This window comes from Cebidichthys violaceus, unplaced genomic scaffold (genome assembly GCF_023349555.1).
Source record: "Cebidichthys violaceus isolate CVI_PGR_0920_01 unplaced genomic scaffold, fCebVio1.0.p SCAF_2, whole genome shotgun sequence".
Classification (NCBI taxonomy): domain Eukaryota; kingdom Metazoa; phylum Chordata; class Actinopteri; order Perciformes; family Stichaeidae; genus Cebidichthys; species Cebidichthys violaceus.
Window position 1 is genome coordinate 21,209,382 of NW_027176372.1, and position 20,786 is coordinate 21,230,167.

The 20,786-nt window shown below is 41.3% G+C and overlaps 1 protein-coding gene across 1 annotated transcript in view; it reads left to right on the plus strand.

Annotated features, from left to right (window-relative positions):
• LOC137875955 (ecto-NOX disulfide-thiol exchanger 2-like) overlaps window positions 1-20,786 on the plus strand; it is a 153,673-nt gene that overhangs the window by 43,148 nt on the left and 89,739 nt on the right.

The following is a 20,786-nucleotide window of genomic DNA, read 5'->3' on the forward strand; positions in this document are numbered from 1 at the left end:
TCCTGGAAGGGCTTTGTCACAGCTGAAATAATCTGTGTGTTGCATAAAGGTTTCTATGCATTAGCAGCATTCATGTATGATTGAATGTTTTTTTTTTTTTTTTTTTTTTTTAGTCCTTCATAGGTTTATCCACAAACTGCGCTTTGCAGGAATGCAGGTGTGAGCATATGAAAATGTTTAATACAATTTAATTTAAAAAACAAGATTGATACATTGCACTTAACCTTTCGTTGACTCAGATGAATTAGCCCTCGTGCGATTGTCGGAAAACGCTGGATGTGTTTCCAAAAATGTGTATGTGGGCGAATGCTGCATGCATCATATCTCAGTATGTCAGTCCTCCTATTACTCAACAGTTGTGTATGTCTCTGCTGTGTGAATGTATGTAGCCGGTGCAGTCGTTATTGAATCCAGTGACTGACACTGTCAAGACATAATGTGAATGAGACATTAAAAAGACAATCATGCGGCGCTGAGATATATATTTGCTCAGCGTTTTTGAATAATGTATGCATACAGTTTATGTGGTCAGAAAAAAAAAAAAAAAAAAGAAAAAATGTGACTGATGTGAAAATGTCCTCTGATCAGAGCTCTCTTGAGCCTCGTCTTATCCGAGCCTCGACTCGATGTCTTGTCCACCATAAAACATTCAAACAACATTTGGATCAGATGGGGATTCCTTTTGATCCTGGTCTGTGTGGAGCTCCAGGACCCCGAGTCTTTCTTCTCCTCCGCGGGATCAACTCCTTCATGGAAGGCTGAGAAGGGAGTCGGGGGTCTTTTCTTTTTCCTCTCTTCACCTCTTCTTTCTTTTAAACCAGAGCTTTCTCCCCCTCTTCATCTCCGTTCTTCCGACCCATTCGGCTCTCACTTGTAGCTGCTCCTCTCCTCTCACCTTGAATACATGAATAAGAGATTAGAGGCGCTCAAAGTGCAAGAGGACACAGACCTCCCTCTATTAGAATTGAGTGCCTCCCGCTAGGTGTCTGCTCAGGTTTAAACTGAGTGTGATTCGACAGTGAAGCCTGGTCTCTACAGCACATCATGCAGCCCAGGAGACAACCGAGGTGGACTACAGGCTGAGCTGTGTCATTAGATGACATCACCATCATCGATAAAACATAACAACAATATGATATAATAAGAACTTTGTAGAGCGACTGCACTGCAATAGAATCCAAGTATGTACAAAATGCAGACGTTCTTTTAATACAAAGATTCATCACAGTCATCATAGCAGTTGTGTGTTTATTTCCAGTGTTTTGTTACGGCACCATACCAACATGTGACTGCTTGACATATCCCTCCGCCACAGGTCACCAAGGGCAAAACATTTTGTACTAAAATGTCTGTAAGTTTGAAAGCTATCGACTTGATTTGGCTGACTCAGGCTGCTGGAGCTTTGTGTTCTTTTTTTCGCTGAAATACAAAAAAGCGACCACCATTTCTTAGTGTTCAAAGGTTTTTTTGCTACATGGCCGGTGTGACAAGAGGAATGATTGCAGCAAATAATAACTCTTTCAAAATGTACACACGGCAAGTTTTGTATTTCAAATTTCTAGATCGAAACAGTCCAAAGCCCAACGCGTTCCATTTATCAATGTGTAGAATTCTCACATCTGAGACGCTGAAACCAGAGGAAGTTTCACATTTTTGCTTTTTTTTTTTTCAATAATTTAAATAGTTGCAAAGGGCTAACCCTTTCCATTTTCAACAAGTGAATTCCATAAAGAAATAGTTTTCACAGTTTACTGTGAAAGAACTTGACTGGCCCTTACAGAAATGCATTATTCTTTCTATTTGTTGTTCTGGATAATACTCTAGTTTACTTAAAAGTGTGTCTGACTATTACAGTAGCAATAGTGCTGTTATGTGTGGAAGCATTTCAACAGCAAATACGGAAATATTGTGTTATTGTTCATTCAAACTTTTAAGTTTTGAGTGACGGGCAACAATGATGTTTCTGAATCCCGAAACAATGGACCTCACATATTCAACAGAGTCACAACAACATCGCTCGTGATCTAACGGCACTTATTGAGGGAATACACACTCAACCACGGGACGGTAGTAATATAAGCTGCCAGATTGTGTCTGTGGGCTGTGTGTTTGGCAGCCATGCTCCACCGTGTTGTGAGGGAGAAAGAGGAGACCCACTCGCCTCCATCATCCGGGTTTGTTTACTACTTGGTCAGAGCAGAGGGTTGTGTTATTTCCAACCCCCAGACACAATAGTTCTGGAGGGGAGATATACAATTAGTCATGAGATGAGTTTCTCCCTTCATCCATCAGCCCGGGGAACACGGCTGCCATAGGAGAAGTGGAGCCAAATGAGAGTCCTCTCCCTCCAGTGTTTTTGTTCCCCAGACACTCATCTTTAGATTTTCCTCCTTGATAAGATGACTTTGAAACGCTCAAAAGCTCGCGAGGACAGCTCCATCTTTGTCAGGGTGTTTGTGGATTAAAAGCAGGTTATTTTTTCCGCTGCTCTCGTTAAAAGCGGTGCTTTTACCATCAAAAAGAGGGAGCGGAGAGACCACTTCTGGCAAAGCAGAAACGCCAAAAACCTGAGTTGCAAGTCAAACATCTCACTAGAAACGTTTCAAATCTTCAACTGTAGCTCTGCGTCTTTTCACCCAGATCTTTGTCATCGTGTAGGAGGACGATTTTTAGGCTTTGTGAAGTCATGAGGAGGGACCGATCGATGTGGGACAGCAGCAGATGAGAAGTTGTTTGACAATCGTTCGGTGACGTACTGGAACCAAAATAGAAAATGAATACTGAATTACCAGGAAAAGCCCGTCGGTAAAGGAATAGATTCGGTGTGTGTGGGGAATGTTTTTAATATGTCAAAGTGTGGGAAAAGTCTTTTGAAAGCTGTACGTTTGGTGCGTTGTACCAGTGCTACTCTGCTGCATAGAAAATCAAACGGGACGTGTTCTTGAATCCTGAGGGCTGCCCGCACATCTACAGGGTCACAAAGCGTATTTCCGAATGTAAAGGCTGTTTTACCTCCGCTCTTATTCGTTAAGCGTCTGTTGGCGACTGTTGGGATTTATACCGCTATCTGAGATCCTCCAAACACCAGAGGAGTTAGTTGCTCTGATAGGTTGCTTCGACTCTTGAATTATTCATTTGTGCTATTTGCCGGACTCGGCGGCCGTGACAGAAAATTCGACAGGGATTGAATGATTCTAGACTCAATGAGGTAAAAATATTTTTGATGTTCCAGAGGTCCAAAACTCTGTTGGTTGTGTGAACCTGAGAAACGTTTCCACCATTTACAGTTAAACTGTAAAACATCTTGCTTCAGCAGAAACTCTTGTGTACGATGTGCGTACAGTAATATGGATGCTGCTGTGTTTGATGGGAGCACTTGTTCAACTCCCCTGGAGGACATGGTATAGAAAGCTAAAGGCTTTTTTAGGGCTTTTTTGATACCATTTTGCACTCAAAGGCTTGAGGAGTGTATGTATATCCAGCCTCACTTTTTTTATTTGTATGTAATTGATAACGGTGTTCAGAAACCAGGCCACGGGTTTGATTTTTCAGCAAAAGTTGTGGTTACAATAGACGTTTCATTTTCATCGCTTCTGTGCTTTTACCTTAGCGAGCTGCAACTTGAGCGCTCCTCGCCTCAATTTGCAGCACTCGTCTCTGAAAACCCTCTCTTTTTTGAGTCACTCACCCCAACTTCAGCCACATTTAATGACTCGGAGCTGCAGCCTTTCCTCGGCTGTCACCGTGGGGCTTTTAACAAGGTCCTGCACTCCTTTTGCTCTTTCCTCGTTCATTCTACCATGCTGGTGCCACTTTCCCTTCCCCCCCCCCCCCCCCCCCCCCCCCGTAATCTCGCCTTTCTCTGAGGGTGTACAGGGCTGAACTAAAGTAGGGGTGGCGATGGTAAGTGGTTAGTGCCTTTTTGCCTTTTATTAAGTAGGAGCCTGCACATTTCTCAGCCGCCTTAGTAAAGACAGATTTTTCCAAATGTAATTGGCTTGACGTACAAGATGAAAATTATAAAAAACAAGTTTATAAGTCTCTCAAATAGAACCATGTGTGTGTATTTGGACTAGTTGATTAGCAGATAGTTTATCTGCAACAACATTGATGACAAATTAATCATTTCTATGAAAGTTAATTGAATTTCTTTCAGGTTTTGGACCTTTTTTTTTTTTTTTTTACTTTTCTGGACATTTAACTTTGACGACTTACATTCTGGGACATTGTGAATTATATTTTGTAGATTTAAAATGACCCGAATTGAGATGAGAATCAGCGGATTAATTGTCGGGGTAAATAATCCGTTGCAGCAGTTATGGGTAGGCTTTATGTATGGAAAGGTCAGCTGAGGTGTATTTCAGTCAGTAAGGGCAGGAATGAGTGCATGTGTTTGTGTGCGTCTATAGATGACTGGAGATCTGATGTCCTCTGGCTTACATTTGTATTCATAACAAACAAGGAAATTAAAGCCAGCTAAATCACCTCAGGCTCCGTGCATTTCAATTATAGACAATATAAAAGAGTTATTGATCCATAGCAGAGGAGACACACAGAGAAGCAGAGAGATTTTTAAATACTCATCAGTCGTCACACTTCTATAAGGTTTGGCAAATCTGTTCTTTAATAGATTTTTAGGAGGAGGCAAAAGCCAGCGGGCTTCAGCAGAGAAGTTAAACAGTTGAAAGTACTGGTGTGTTAGTCTGAAATGCATTCCCTTGTGTATTCTCCAGTAATCTATATCGTCCTACAGTTCTCTCCTAGAAAGCCCCTGTGGTTTCTGGCCTTCCATCATCTTTAAGCTGCAGTAAAGAGCAGGGAGGGGCGGCCGCTCAGGTTCGTTCAGTGTTCCACCTGACCATGATTAATGTGAGAAAGGCCCCGTTCACACCTAAACCACAGAGCCTCCCCGTCTCGCACCTTCCAACCACCTTCAGCCCCTCTCGCAAATGGTTTAGCAGTGGGATCCAATATGTTCAGCCAGCCATGCAGCACAGAAGCTCCAGAGGTCAGCTAGCCATCTCCCAGATGCCCCGTAAGACCCTCTAGTTCCATGGATCCATTTCTGAAGGGCGCCTACCGAGCAGGGGCCCAAGGGGGGGGGGGGGCTCAGTTTGAAATGACTGATAACATTTATTTTTGGAAACTACAAAGAGACACAAAAATACTACCAAGAAGACACAAAACAATGACGAACATGCATAATTACGAAGATGCAAAACAACCACAAAGAGAAGACGACTAAAAAGTCACAGCCCAATTACAAAAAATAACAAGGAGTCGCAACACAACCACAAAGAGACACAATGAGACTACAAAGACACACAAGACTACAAAGAAACTATAAACAACCACAAAGAGAAGACGACTAAAAAGTCACAACCCAATTACAAAAAATAACAAACTGAATACAAGGAGTCGCAACACAACCACAAAGAGACACGAGACTACAAAGAAACACAAGACTACAAAGACACTATAAACAACCACAAAGAGACTAAAAATTAACTCAAAGACACACAACTAGGCTAAACAGAAACACAACATGACTACAAAGAGACTCTTAACAACCACAAAGAGACAAAACACGACCATAAAGAGTCACAAACTTCACCACAAAGAGACGCAAAAATGACTACAAAACACAAAAGAGAAACCAAAGGAGGCAAGCGACCAGTGAGATTTCAAAGAGATGCAAAACAATCACAAAGAGACACGTAATTGCATCAAAGAGACAAAGCTGCTGCATCGGTTGTAATATTTTTGTGTGCAGGAGCTTTGGTTGTCTTTTACATGTCTATGACCAGGGGCCATTGTCTCATAATCCAGCCATGTCTAGTTCCTTCTTCCATTGTTTCCTTCTCAGTTTCCGTCTTTGTATCCTTCTTTTTTTCTTTCTATATACTATCTTCCCTCTTAGCCATCTGTCTCCCCTCTGTGTCTCCTGTAACGCCACAGACGGCGTTTGTGAAATATGGGGGAGATCACAGAGGATTTCTATCTAACTGACCCCGGCGTGCCCTTCATTTTCCTCTCACAGCTTGATCTATCATACGCAAGTGCTTTTTATTGTTGTTTGGCAGCCGGCTCTTGGCCCGTGGCTCTACTTGTGTCTCTCCGCCCCTCTCATTATTACTGTGAGCCTCTCTCTGTCGGGAATAATCCGAGACATTTGCATATCCTCTTTACTCTGTCTGTAAAACCACACTCAACCTCACAGCCTGAATTGTTTCTGATATTGTGATGAAAGAGGTCTTGAAGGTTATTCGTAAAGATAAAATATATTGTTCGAGACACTAAATGAATGTAATATTTATTGTCTTAAATGGCTTTCACCGAACCACATTGCGACTCCTTAGAAAGGCAGTGATGTTTCAGAAGTCTGGTGGATTTAAGTCAAAGACTCTCCGCCTGTTGCTTGATGCTTATTTTGGCAGGTTTGTGTCACTCTCCCTCCTTAAACCGTGACAACAACAGACATCCACTGTGCAGAGAAAAAGTAATGCGATGATGAACTTCTCAATGTGACAGAATTAAATATCCCCGATACAAAAAAAAATAAAAATGCAGCGTCTCCTCCCTTTCGCTCCGTCTTGCTCTCCGATCATTTGCCACGGGAGTGACAACATGTCTACTTCTTTTTTAAAGGCTTCCTCCTATTGTTGCAATACTGAACGTAATGCACTCAAACATATATTCGCTTAGTAACGCACTTATTTTTTTTCCACACCTTTTTTGCATTATCTTATATTGTTATACATTGTTATGCATGACCCAGTAATGTTTCTATTAACCCCTGCAAGAGATTCTCTCTTCGGCCTCCCTGGCCTGGCTGAGTTAAAACCCTCTACAGCAAGTGTACTAATTAAAGTCAAGTAATGTACATTGTCCTGCATACAGCAGATAGAAAATGGTCAAAGTGTACAGTCGTCTTCTCGGCTAAGCTAATCTCTCGGGCAATTTGCCAGTGACAACAAGTCTTGTCTCTTTGAAGTGTCAGTTCATATATATTACGGGGGCCGCAGGGTAGCGTTGTGATGTTTGTATCAACACGGCAGACACTTTGTTAACAGCCTTTTAACATTCCCCTGCTACAGCTTATGGGTTTCCTTTACCCCCCCCAGGTCTTTGTATAATAAGGAAGGCTTGTTCATTTAATCTGTAGTCACTACAGCAAATGATTAGACGGTTAACTCTTTGGGGCTGGTGCACCGGAACGGTAATAACTGGGGTTTAACAGCCCATCATCAAAAAGGCAGACACAACTGTGTATTTTAAGTAAAGTACACGAATTGGTTGAGGTGAACATATTGTGGCATTGATGACCAATCCAAATCTACTAGAAGTTATACACTAGTAATGTTGCAATAGGAAATACATTCAACATATTGAGAATTTATATGCTCCTTGTTGAAACCGTGATCTTTCTTTGTGTTGTTCCGAACCATCGCACTCAAGGGAGTCGGGATGTGAACCCAGGTCAACGTCTGAATAACTAGAAAGGTGCACTCAGTAGTTTTTTTTTAGAGTGCAGATCTCCGCCAGGTGTGACTCCGAAGACCACTGCCGTGTTGAGCGATTGCGTTGAGTACAACCCTCAATTGGCTAACCCTCCTCTCCCCATCCAGTCCGCAAGTGTGTCAGACGTGTTTTTCACTCGCTCGTCTCGCACGACAGATACGCTCTCATTCATAATGCAGATGTCTGCAGCCTCTCGGCTCCGTCTTCGTCTCCGTTAACCATGGAAAACACAGAGGTGGAAATTCGGCCGAGAGTCGCCTCTTGACGCGGTCGCTCGTTAAACCGAAACACCTGCGGCGTCTATGGCGTCAAGCTTTTAAACGTGTTGACTGCCGCGGGACTCCCATTTTAAAACTCAATAAACTCAAAACTCAGTCTGTATGTTATGGTATTTGACATTCTGCACATGACCACAGATAACGTAGTTGTCAGCATCTAGTGACTTGCAAGCTGGGGCACTTGCTTGTAAGCGCAAATCTGGAAGGCCAACTTGTTCAGGTTTCATTCACAATCTTTGGTGGTTATTGCCCCTGCATATCTTCACAAGCTATTGCTCTCCACCGCACTTCAAAATGCTTTACATGCAAGTCTTACTCTTGCGATACTCTTATCTCTGTACTCTTCTCTCCATCAATGTCGCCCCGCTCTTGTCTCTCCGCCGCACCGCTTTCAGCCAGAGCTCCAGTACCAACCCACCACAAGAAGAAAGGTCAACCACTAAAAACAACGATCTTGACTCTGATGGGTTTAATGGATAAAGCATCTGAGTCTAGCTCAGAAGAGACCTTAGGGAGAGCAGCAGAGGAGGGATCCCTCTCCCACGGATGGACAGAAGTGCAATAGATGTCACGCGTACATAACAGAGTTAACAGCACATTTAATGCATATCACATAAATGATTCATATAATGGCAGTAGAGTAGGCCTATAGCAGCGTATCTAGGGGCTGGTTCAAAGCAAACCTGAGCCAGCCCTATCTATAAGCGTTCTCTAAAAGGAAAGTCTTAAGCCTCCTCTTAAATGTGGTGAGTGTGTTTGACCCCCGGACTGAAAGTGGAAGCTGGTTCCACAGATAAGGAGCTTGATAACTGAAGGCTCTGGTTCCCGTCCTACATTATGAGGATCTAAAAACCAGAAGTAACTCAGCATTTAGGGAGCGCAGCTCTCTAGCGGGGTAGTATGGTACTATAAGCTCCTGAAGATATAATGGTGCCCGACCAAATAGGGCTTTGTAGATGAGGAGAAGGATTTTAAATTAAATTTGTGATTTTACAGCGAGCCAGTGCAGAGAAGCTAATACAAGACTAATGTTATATTTTCTTAGTTTCTGCAGCATTCTGAATCAGTTGGAGAGATTTAAGAGACTTATTAAAGCAGCATGATATTAAGGAATTGCAGTAATCTAGTCTAGAAGTAACAAATGCATGAGCTAATTGTTCTGCATTGCTTTGAGACAGGATGTGTCTTATTTTTGCAAAGTTACGTCGGTGAAAAAAGGCAGTCTTTGAAATTAGTTTTATCTGGGAGTTAAAGGACATACCTTGATCAAAGATGATTCTGAGATTCTCTACAGTGGTGTTGGCTAACTATAGTAACTAGCAAATAAACTACACTTATTACATTTACCATTAGGAGGAGAGGTAGAGAGGGAAGCCATCGCTAGCTGCTAAGCTAAAGTACGATTGCTAACGTCAGCAGAACTGAACGACGTGTAAACCGCCGTCGGACGAAGCGAGAAGTCGCTAAAAGAGGGAGGGAGCTGTGAGTGTTCAAGCAGAACCAGTAGAGGTTTAAATGTACAGCAGGTAATCAGCCGCTTGTAATGAAGAATATCACACAATTAACTGAATTGAGCTGGAGCTGCAAAAGTACGCTATCGGATAATGGATAGGCTGGCCACAGGAAGCGACAATACGCTTACCGTAGCACGTTAGCAAATGGCTCTTCTGCTCATGGACCATCCAGGTGTATCACTCTGTGTTGACTTATAATAATGGACTAGTGAGACGGATGGACAGGTATTTTCTGTTGGGTCGACTGGAGGTTAAGCCCATATTGTATGGGTTTTTTTTTTTTCTCCCCCCATCTAGGAGAAGCTTCTGTGTTCAGGTCAGGCTGTCGAGTTTCTCCATCATGTTTGATGACACGTGACAGTCCGTGACAAGCCTGTCTCTGCTGATGAACACTTGTGTGTGACCATGTGTGCTGCTCGTGCCTTCAGGGACCATAAAGTGCCACTTACACTTGCTGTCCAACCTTGGTTTGTCAATGTAGCGTGCAAGAGAGATGGACACCTTTTGGCAGCTGCTTTTAAAAAACATCTTTGTGCTTTAAAGTGAACACTTCCAATTAGCAATCCTCTGCTTTTATAAACGTAGACATTTCCTTAATACTAATTACTTAATATCTGCAATAACCCAGAAGTAGTGACTCACAAGCTGGGCATGGCTGCAATGGGAGCTCTGGATTAAATGGCAGCACCGCTGGGAATTAAAGGGTGTTGGTCTTGTACCTGTATGGCTGTTTTGAAGGGGGGGGGGGGGGGGGGCGATCCAGGGGACAGCACTGAAGTTTTTGTTTTTTGGAATTCTTGTAAGCTACCAGAAAAAAATGTCAGCGTCTGATTGACAGCAGCTGGCAGGCTGAGCTCCGGGGGAACATGAGACAAAGTAAACAAACCTGCCCTGTAGCTTATGAGCCATGGGCAGACTGTGTGTTGTAATCAAGAGAAATTAAAGAGTAAAGACCTCACAAGTCCTCTAACTGGACCAGAGTGATATTTGCAGGTTCATGCTGTTTAATGTGATGCAGCTGAGCAGCTATCTAGCCGACAAACTGAGGAGCAGGACGAGACGTGTTCATGTTTCCTAGCAGGAAAGCTAATGTGGGTAATTATTTACAGTCTGTGACTGTACTGACACTTTAAATGATCCACTCCAGATACGTTTTAAAACTTTAAAGTAGTCTGCTTTTAACGTTTTCTGTCCAATATCTTTCCACATTTTTCTCTATCACTCAATGATCCAGAATGAATGAATTAATATGCAAATATATATCGTACACAAGGTGTCTCCTACTTCACTGAAAATGTGCACTTTTGTGAGTTGCAGGAACTGAAAGTGAGCACAGAGAAACTTCAGCAGATCAATGTGAAAACAAACTCTGCTCATTCATCATTCTGCTCAATGAAGCTCAGCAATCCAAAGAATTAATAAGATGAAAAACATTTCTTTGACTGGAGAGGGACTTTGTGCATTCAGTCGGGAGAAGTTGTAAAAATCCCATAGTGAATTGATTAAGTATGTTAAAAGGTCCCTTCGTTTAATTCTACATCAAAAATAAGCCAATTCCTTTGCTAGCTCAGTGTTTCTGTGACTCACCTGATGTGATCCGAACCATAACGGCATCATGGAGAGAGAGAGAGAGAGAGAGAGAGAGAGAGAGAGAGAGAGAGAGAGAGAGATGGATGATGAGAGGGTTATTGTCAGATAACATCAACACCGTGCAAATCGGTACCAGTCATTGAGAGTGACTGCTGTGGCTGACAACTATAAATGCAATTTAATTTCAGTTGGACTTCAAACCAATATCCTCAGATCATTTCATCAGTTTGTCGGTTTGTTTGTTTGCAGGATTACGGAAAAGCTATACTGGGCCGATTTTCATGAAACTTGTTGGAAAGGCGAAACATGAGCCAAGTAAGAATCCAATACATTTTGGAGCCAATTTTAATCGCGGGGCAGAAACACACATTATTTTCACTTGTGGAAAATCCTTGGCGGAAAGTTTTCTTCGCAACTTCCTGGAACAAAAAGTTAAAAGGTGAGCAACTGTGCTGTTACATGGTTAAATGGCATGGATATCCAGTCTCTTTCTCTTTCTCTCTATTTCTCTTTCACACAAATAATTATAGACACAGCTGCTGCTAACTATCAAATTTAGATGGTGAGCTCAGCTTTTTTCCAGGGTTTATTGCTGCAGATATTTTTGAAGGCAGCCTGCACCTCCAACCGCCTCAGTCACCACATCTCATCACGGAGAGCTCTGCTAGGTCCACTTTAGCTGTTGGAGTTCAAGTCATGAAAAATCCTCATAATAGCAAGAGTGCCTTTACTTCTGCCCACATGTGGGCTTAAATTCTTGGCCTCCGTGTCATTATATTATGGTATATTGTGGCCCTTGGGGCACTGGGCTATTTTCCAGGGAATCATCCCTTAACCGTGACCCATTTTGAGTTTCTCCATCCGGCTGCTTGCCCAAACCAAAGTGTTTCTTCCATGGAAATGGTCACTCAATTCTACAGTGTTTCATTGTTGTATTTAGAGATTGAAAAGATATTTTCACAGACTAAAATAGCTCTAAATGTGTGTGTTTACACTAAACCCTTTGGAAAGAGGATTTTCGTCTCCTTCACAGTAACAGTTTTCTGTCTATTATCTGTCTCGCTGTAATCTCTTTTGCTACCCAGAAAGAAACATTGCACCAAGGCTTTCTTTGTGAAATGTCATTGGTTGCAGAAGGGGAACGGATAATGAGTTAATTGGTCTTGTGAAGGCGCAACAATTTCTTTTATTGGTAAATGGATCGTGGAGGAACCATTAGGTGGGAGGGATCCATTTCAAGGCAACACCCTCTGCGGTCCACAGTTCCTAACTGATGGCGGTGTCTGTAAAATGCATAGATCTGTCTTTATGTGACCGGGCAGAGATGCAATTCTATGACTACTCATCGAGCTCCCACCCATCTTGTATCAACACATATGCGGGAGCTCTTAATATGCCAGCTCTTCGATAGCGGGGTCCAGTGGACGTTAATGTTGTAGCGAATCAATATCTTAGTCAGGAGCCATTCTCTCTTATCTGTTTTTGTCTCTCCCTGCAAACCCCTGGGAGCTGGATAACCCGGAGATAGACAAAACATCTGTGGTGAATGGATCAAATAGACTTTCACTCTGTGGTGTTGCCGTGTTTCCTTGTAAAGTTGCACCGTGAAACACGATGATCACCAAAGTCAAAGTAACTTCTCCCAAGGTCTTGCGTTCGACATCAATCAGCATTGTTACCTTCAAGTTTGACATTAAAAGACGGGGAATACTCCAGCTGATTTCACTTCTCGAGGGATCTTGCCTTTCTCCGCTGACAACTGATAAAAGGTGATTTATATTGCTCTCACCTTTGATGAAGCAATAGCCCACCAAATTGATTGAGGCTTTTCACAAGGAATTTATTGACTTTCACTATGCAGAGTCTGACTTTGTGGATACCCCAACTCTAATGAAAATGATTATGTTGGGGGTTCATGTTTTGTGCTCACAGTTAATGCGTGATGCCCCTGAACTGAATTCCCCCAACAGCCCTGTTCTGGCCTTGATCATGTTGTACATCATGAGCTCAATGGGAAAATATTTAGTTGACTTTTCTGGCTCCGTAGAGGTGGTAGATTTACTGTTTTTCTCACGGACACTGAAGCAGAGTTGCTACTTACTGACGCGGCGTCTTGAACCTTGTTCCTCCGTGTTTCCACTCTCTGAGCCACCCTGCTGACAAAAGGTTAGAGTTACAAGAAACAGAGTGAATGGCTGCACAAAAACAACAATTGCTGGTTCTATACAGAAGTTTAATTGAAGATTTCTAAAACTTTTATTTTCTAGCCTGCCTTAATGTCAGCTCAGTCTGTTCTTTGAGTTTGTCTGCAGGAGAAATAAGAGACAGAAGGTCTTCATCTCCACGGTAAGACTCTTGCAAGAGCATTTCAGCAACCGCTGAAGCACAAATGTACATTCAGATTCACAACAGGTTTCTCACCCTTGAAGGAAAAGTTTCTGGCCTTTTGTCACTGTGGTAACTAAGCATTGTAACATCTGGATGTGTATTTTTTGTTTGCTGATATTAGCTGTGTGTTGTCACGTTTGTGGGCTTTTATTGTATGCTCATACTCTATTGCCATACATAACATAAGCAGACACTGCAGGTGAGATGCTCTAATGCAAAGCAGGAAGTGATGGAGAACAGCTTGAAATTCAGACAATTAGTGTGGTGACATTCACTCATAAAAAACCTTATGGTTATGTGCTGCAGTAGAGAGGATTTCAAGCATTCTGTGGAGTCATTAAGTGGACTGATTGTTCCAAGCGACTATAATTATTTGCATCTTCTGCACATTGAAAGACCTTTAGTAGATATCCTACCAAATATTACCTGTTTGTTTGTTCTTTTTTAAAGTGTTGATATATTAGTTTGACATTTAGTCTGAAAAGCTACATTTCTGTGTTAAAGGACTATTAGTGTTTGTCCATGTTGCACCCAATGTACCACAAATTGCATAAACTATACTCTGTCACTTCGGATTTTAAAATATATACGGCGACCGAGGTCGAAGTGACAACTCTCTGCTTCAATTTCAAGGTAGCTGATAAGCACATCCACTCCAATTTTAGGGTGCCAACGGTCATGGCGGGATCGGCTGCTCAAATATTTCCCCGACAGGTGTGTCGGCTTTATGCTTCGTGCAAAATTACCTGAGCAAAAGGTCTACAGTTGATTTTAGGTGTGACATTTATAGTTTTTTGACTCTAGACATAAAAAGTAGAGTAATGTCAAAGCAAGAATAAATCCTGCATGGCTAAAACATTAGGTGCCGTTTAGTACAGTGTTAAAAGAGTTGTGATAGTGATGAAAACCTCCTTTTACAACTGTCAAGAAGATCAGGTCAGCTCACCAGGATGGCGGAGACTTCTATCAGAAGAGGACTAGTCCAGCATAACTTTTCACTGCAGGCTGTAGAGGGCTGGATCAAAGTTTTACTGACAGATGAGACACAGATCAACTTGTACCATGAGTGATGGAAACACAAAGGTTTAAAACAAAAAGGAACGGATCTAAGTCAATACGAGCCAACCAAGTCATCCGTCAAATGGTCAAGCTAAAACTTCACAGCCATTGTTTCATATCCAATCCAATGCAGTATCGAGCCACCTCAACAAAAAAATAACCACTCTCCTTATATATTTGGACTGCAGTGTACTTTCCATTATGTTGACCATTTTCCAAGCCAAGTTTTACATTGATGGATGGATTTTTTTTGCAACCATTACTTCTAGTTCCACATCAAAATATAATCGCAGAGACTTGAAACTCAGATATATATATATATATATATATATATATATATATATATATATATATATATATATATATATATTCCAGTATTTATTCCACTACTATGGCCACAAATAGGATAATAACCCTTATTTTGGCATATCATGAGTGGAAATAACTAATAACATTAATAGTGAGTGAAATGACTCGGTCTGTAATGTTTTGTATTGTAATGTCTGTATTCTTTGTTTTGCACGTATCTATCCTTTATCATATTTCATATGAAGACAAGCCGTTGCTTTAATCTGGGGCATGAATTCTTACAGTCACAGTTGGCCGCGTACAATTACAAGACAATGCATGGTCTTAGTCCCTCTGCACACCTCTGTCACAGAAATGATCATTTTTATCTTGACAATTGATTTTACATTTCTTATGTCTGCTTACTCAGTGAATTCAACCGCACCGGGTACAATAATGACCCTATTATTCGCTCGGTCTCATGTTTGATTGAACTGTTGAATGATTTTGATGAAACAGGCTCCCTTTCTTTTGCAAGAAGAGAGAGAGGGAGAAAGGCTTTCATATTGGAAGTAAAACCTTAACATTAATGATAAAGAAACACGTGTTCATTGCTCAAACAGGTCCCCATTTAATGATACCCTAAATTGATTGTGAATATTGATTATGTTAAAGCCTTTAAATGTTGGATCTTTTTGTGCGTCAGAGAATATTTGGGTGCATTTTTTGATTTATTTGAAACTCCTGCTGATCTTGCTTTGCCCAATTACAATATGTGCTATATAGAGAATTGCATGTGAGTTAAATTTGTCAAGATTGTAAGGCTAACAGATGTCTGGAAAGTTATGGGAATTTATTTCAAGAAGATGTATCAATAAAGGCCTTTCATCGGTTTTGCCTGAGCAAATCTTCTCTATCTCGACTCCAACTGGTCCAGAGCTCTGCAGCGAGGCTTTTAACAAAAACTTAACCGTTTTTGATTTCAAGCCCAGGGCGTTCCAGGTGTTAAGTTTGTACTGGTAGCTGGAGAGTTGCCAGTTCACCTCCTGGGCACTGCAGCGGTGCCCTTGAGCAATGCACCAAACCCCTAACTCTCCTCATTATTGTCATTGTCTCTTGTTCCACCTTTGTGCAATTTCTTTTTGTTTTGAAAAAGTCCTCTGCAAATTAAGTTTGCTTGCTCAGTTAAGTGATTAACATTTGCTGGTAAAGCTGTGTTGTTTTATTTAAGCTAATTTGGAGAGAGAGAGAGAGAGAGAGAGAGAGAGAGAGAGAGAGAGAGAGAGAGAGAGAGAGAGAGAGAGAGAGAGAGAGAGAGAGAGAGTAAATGATGCCCAGCCCCTGTGTCGCCATTTGTTCTGGAATGAACCATTAACAGTCATCCATCTTAATGACAACTGGGAGTTGGTATGTAGTGATGGAGTAGTCTCACTGATAGGGAGATGGATGGAGAGAAGAGCATTAATGTCAAACCCGGCCCTGATCTTACAGCACATTTGGCTTCCTCTGCAGCAGTGTGGTGTAGGTTTGTGTTCTAAAATATATATAGTTAGCCTCAAGTCCACAGATGAAGACCTGCATGCAGAGCATGTATGTAACACACCCGTCATGTACTCACATGCATGTTTATTTGTTCGTCTTAGTGACTTGCTGATGTTTATTTTCAGACACAAGAGTAAGGGAGCCATAATTGCCTGACTGTAAAAGCACTGGCCTTTTTTTGAATCAAATGGCATCTGTGTTTGAAGAGCAGTCTTCAAAAGGAAAGCCAGAGAGAGTGTGTGAGAGAGAGGGACGAGGGAAACAGAGAGAGAGGGTATAGATAGAAATTTTCTGTTAAATAACAGTAAAGTGCTGGCAGCAGAGACGCCAGCAATATACTGTAATTCTACAGTATTCATACCGTGAAATTACTTAACAACCTATTACTGTAAAATTATAGTACAGTGTATTTCTGTATGTTTTTCAATCTACAGTAAAAAGCTGGCAGCAGAGACGCCAGCAACATACTGTCTACAGTAGTCATACTGTTGAAATATTTCACAGTATATTACAGTAAAAATGAATGCAGCATTTTTCTGTGATAATTTGAAGTAACATTCTGGTTAAGGGGTTATATTACTTTAAATTCTCAGTGTTTACTGTATACGGGCAACATTGATAATACAATAATTCAATTTAAGTTTAGAATATCTAAAACATCATTCTGCAATGCAATTAACATTACAACTTTATTTTTCTGTGTGCTACAGACATCTGTATTATCATATAAATTAACAACCAAAATAAAACACTTGGATGACCCAGCGAAACAAGCCAAATAGATTTTTTTAGTAGCAAATTAAAAACTGCCTAATAATGTCTGCCCGAAACAATGGCAATACATTTGAATTCCTAAATTGCATGTCAACGACTTGAAAACAATTGAGACATAAGTTTTAAATGAAACAGTTGGGCTGAATACCAAGGTAACTAATACAGAAGAAATAATCTATAAAGAATAATTTGAGATATGTTGATATTCTCTAAAAAAGTAGCTTCAAATAGCAACAATATCTAAATGCACTGCAGTGCATTCTCTGCTGTCTGTAAAATATACATCAGTAAGAACATTTCGAGGACAATTGTAAAACAGACTATATTGTGGACATTTTAAAAGTTTTGAAATATCAGTAAGAACATTTAGAAAATTTGCATTAAGACCATTTTGAAAATATGCATCAATATCAACATCTTGAAAAAAATAAAGTGACGGTAGGCTTGTGCTTTACCTCTTAAGAGTCCTGTGAGGTAGGTTCATGAGGAAGAGTCTGGGTGGTTATGGACAGTCCTTATTTAAAGAGGAATCTTCTGGGTCAGGTAGAGATGGCCATCACCTTTCTGGTGGTTGTTCGTCTCCATAGATATATTCCAGTGTTGCCAATGTAAAACAACAACAACAAAGTAATTCATCAAAAGGAGGTTCTTCAGTAGTGAGGAGACGTGTGTATTGACGGTGGTGGACTTCTTCTGGACGATCACACCCGTCTTCTTGGAGACAACCTTCCCCCGTATGGCCTTTGTTCCTCTCTCTGGGTTAATACCAATGAAGCGCCTAATTCACAATAGTCTAAGATCAGAGACTGATCCTAATGAAAAACTATTAGGAACACATTCGAGTCTTAAAGGGGTAGTTTCAATCTTCTAACATAAGGTGATGTGAGTTACTAACCAGTTCTGATGTCACGAGGTATTTTGGGTAATTCCGCTGCTAGATTTTCCTATCAGACCTTTCTATATCTTGGAGCTATATTATTTGTTGAAAATTGCCAGTGACTGGCAGTATTACTTCGCACTGGAGCCAGTTCACCTATTACGCCTCTAATAAAGCTCATAGGCAGCGTGATATTGGCTCCACTGCATATTAATAATCTGACGTAGTTCAACAAAGAAAATATTTTTAAGATATACTGTAGAGAGATCGGACAGGAGCATCAAGCAGCAGAATTATCTTGATATATGTATGAATGCTTCATGTTTTGTTTTGTGTGTTATTAATTGTTTGTGTGTAGACAAACACAGAGCATGAAAAGAGAATTTAAACGTACATCTGTAAGAAGAACCAGCCCTGTTAGCTTCTCCCCAAAGTGTGCCATGAGCAGCAGAACAATGCGAAGCGCCATCTCATTCTCTTCACTATTAGAGAGGACATCCTTCACGTCTTCGTTGGTGGGTTTTTGCCTGAAGTATTCTGTGATGGCTCTCCCACATTCCTCCATACTGAGTTCCAAGCTAGGAAGCACGTTGATGTCTGTGAGCAACTCAAAAAATGATCCTATAAATGCACCTTTGAGTGAGAAGAAAAAGGCCATTTGCTTCTGATATCTTCAATGTCAGGTGGTGGAAGTTCATGTATATGTTGACGTTGTAGACAGAAGGTCAGCAACATTTGATTTTTGACCTCTGCTCTTTGAGCTCCACCTGTACCCTCCTGTCTGTAAATCTCCACCAGTCTTTGTCGTTTCTGCTCCACAGTCTCATTAGTTTCTTCTGGAGGGAGCACTGGCTGACATCTTGTGTCCGTTGGCCCCCCTTCTTGTATGTAGAACTGGATCTAGAGGCTCGGTGGTGTGCATAGCTTCCATCACGGTTCACATTCTCTATGTTCACTCTTTCTTCCATTAAATAGTCCTTCACTAGGCTGAATAGACATTTGTAAAAATGCCTTTGTCTCCTTCTTTGTACCATGGAAATCAACAGGAATCCATTAATCTGACTGAGGTAATGTTTCTCTGTTCATAGCTCACATATAGAGTATTCCCACGACTCATTAAATGCTTTCTGTATTCGAGTCTAAGAAGACACAGCACTGGAGGCTTGAAAAGTTTGGGAATACCCTCCTTTAAACTCTTGTTTCTTGAGGATGGTTTGAAGACGTTCAGAAACAAAAGCACCGAAACATAAGTGAGACTCGTCCTCAGAGAAAAATATGTTCATCTTTTAACTCCTCTGTTTTTGTTTCATTGTAAAACCAAGAGTGTGTCACAAGTGGGGCTTTGACCATTCTTCCTACCTGTTCTACCGTTGTGTTATGTCTCCCACGTAACCCAGAATCAACAGCTTATTCAGGCTTTTGGTCTTTTTTTTGTTTTTTTCCGTCAGAAGAGTTGTATTTGAATGAGTGACAAGACGGAGGCAGAGTATATTCTCTGTTGCACGTCTCTGAGGGATTGTTTTGACTGACAGCCCGCTATGGCAGATTTTTTTTTTTTTTTTTGACAGCCGTTATTCTTTTGACTTTATCTTTATTGTGCCTGTTAAAAGTTTGTTTTGTCCCTTTCAGGCTTCTGTTTTTTTTTCTCCTGCCATAAGGGGTTTTCTTTGTCTTTTTTGACTGACTGGCTGCTGAGCAGGAGGGCTGAATGTCATTGATTGCATCGTCCAGCACACATCACTCCGCTCTGATGAATCCTCAAGTCCTATTCTGACTCACTGTATAATAAATGAGCCAGATGAATCACATGAGGGAGCCTTTAAGGCGGCGTCTTTAATTAACTTATAATTACTGGAGAAAAAAAAAATCCACTTCGAACGGCACAGTTTGAGATTTGGATCACATATAGTTGAATATACATAATTTAATGTGTGTTTTGTTTTATTAATCTCAAATATGAGCCATGCTTCCTGCTGTTATTGGGCTTCTGAATATTTTACCCCGATTATGAAAACACAACAGGAACTTTTTTCCAATTACTTTTTCTAAGGGAGGCCTATGTAGTCCTTGCTATAGTAATTACCAGTGTGCCTATCATTGTTCATTCAATAACTTCTCATACTGAGCTGTGACATATTTAATAGGTATAGTAAAACCATTTTTATTGCTCTCTTGCAAGATTAGATTAGTATTTGATGCAGCCTACCATATGCTTGGAGTCCAATCTTGAGAGATGAGTTGAAGGAGTCTTTTATTGACTATAAATAAATCCATTTTCACTTGTCCGTCATTTTTCATATCAGGAGAATGAAAGGAAAACAAAGGGAGAAGCCCACCTGAGGGGTTCAAGTCAAGTCAAACAAACTAAATCAGGTGTGAAATAAGGACGTGTGTGTGTGTGTGTGTGTGTGTGTGTGTGTGTTTGTGTGTGTGTGTGTGTGTGTGTGTGTGTGTGCCTATGGATGTCTCATTCAGCGATTGATGACTCTATGGAGACAATAAGGCGTCCTATATTCAGGTGATGTGTAGCCAGTGACACCTGTTTGTTTCCAGTGTGTGTTGTGCACACTTGTTCAAACATGCAATCACTGCCGGGGACCGACGGAGCCGCCGCCATGGCCAGTCGAGCAGGAACGGCACATGATCCCAGTTTGTCTATGTGTGAGCTGGGGGACAGAAGGGGAAATGAGCTTTGAGCGAACTGCAGCAGGAAGCGGCTGTCTTTGCTAACCGGCACTGCTCTTCCTGTTCCTGCTGCCGCTGGGTGTCGCGCTTCTGTCGGGATGGATGCCGACCAGCTCCGGGACCTCGGAGCTCCTCCTCTTAATTACCAAAACACCTTTGTGACCCGATGATCACGGACAAGTTTGCGCAGACGTCTCCGATAATTAGAGTATTTCAAGTTTTCACTGGTCAGCTGTGACTCGGCCAATGAGGACACCTCTGGGAGGCAGT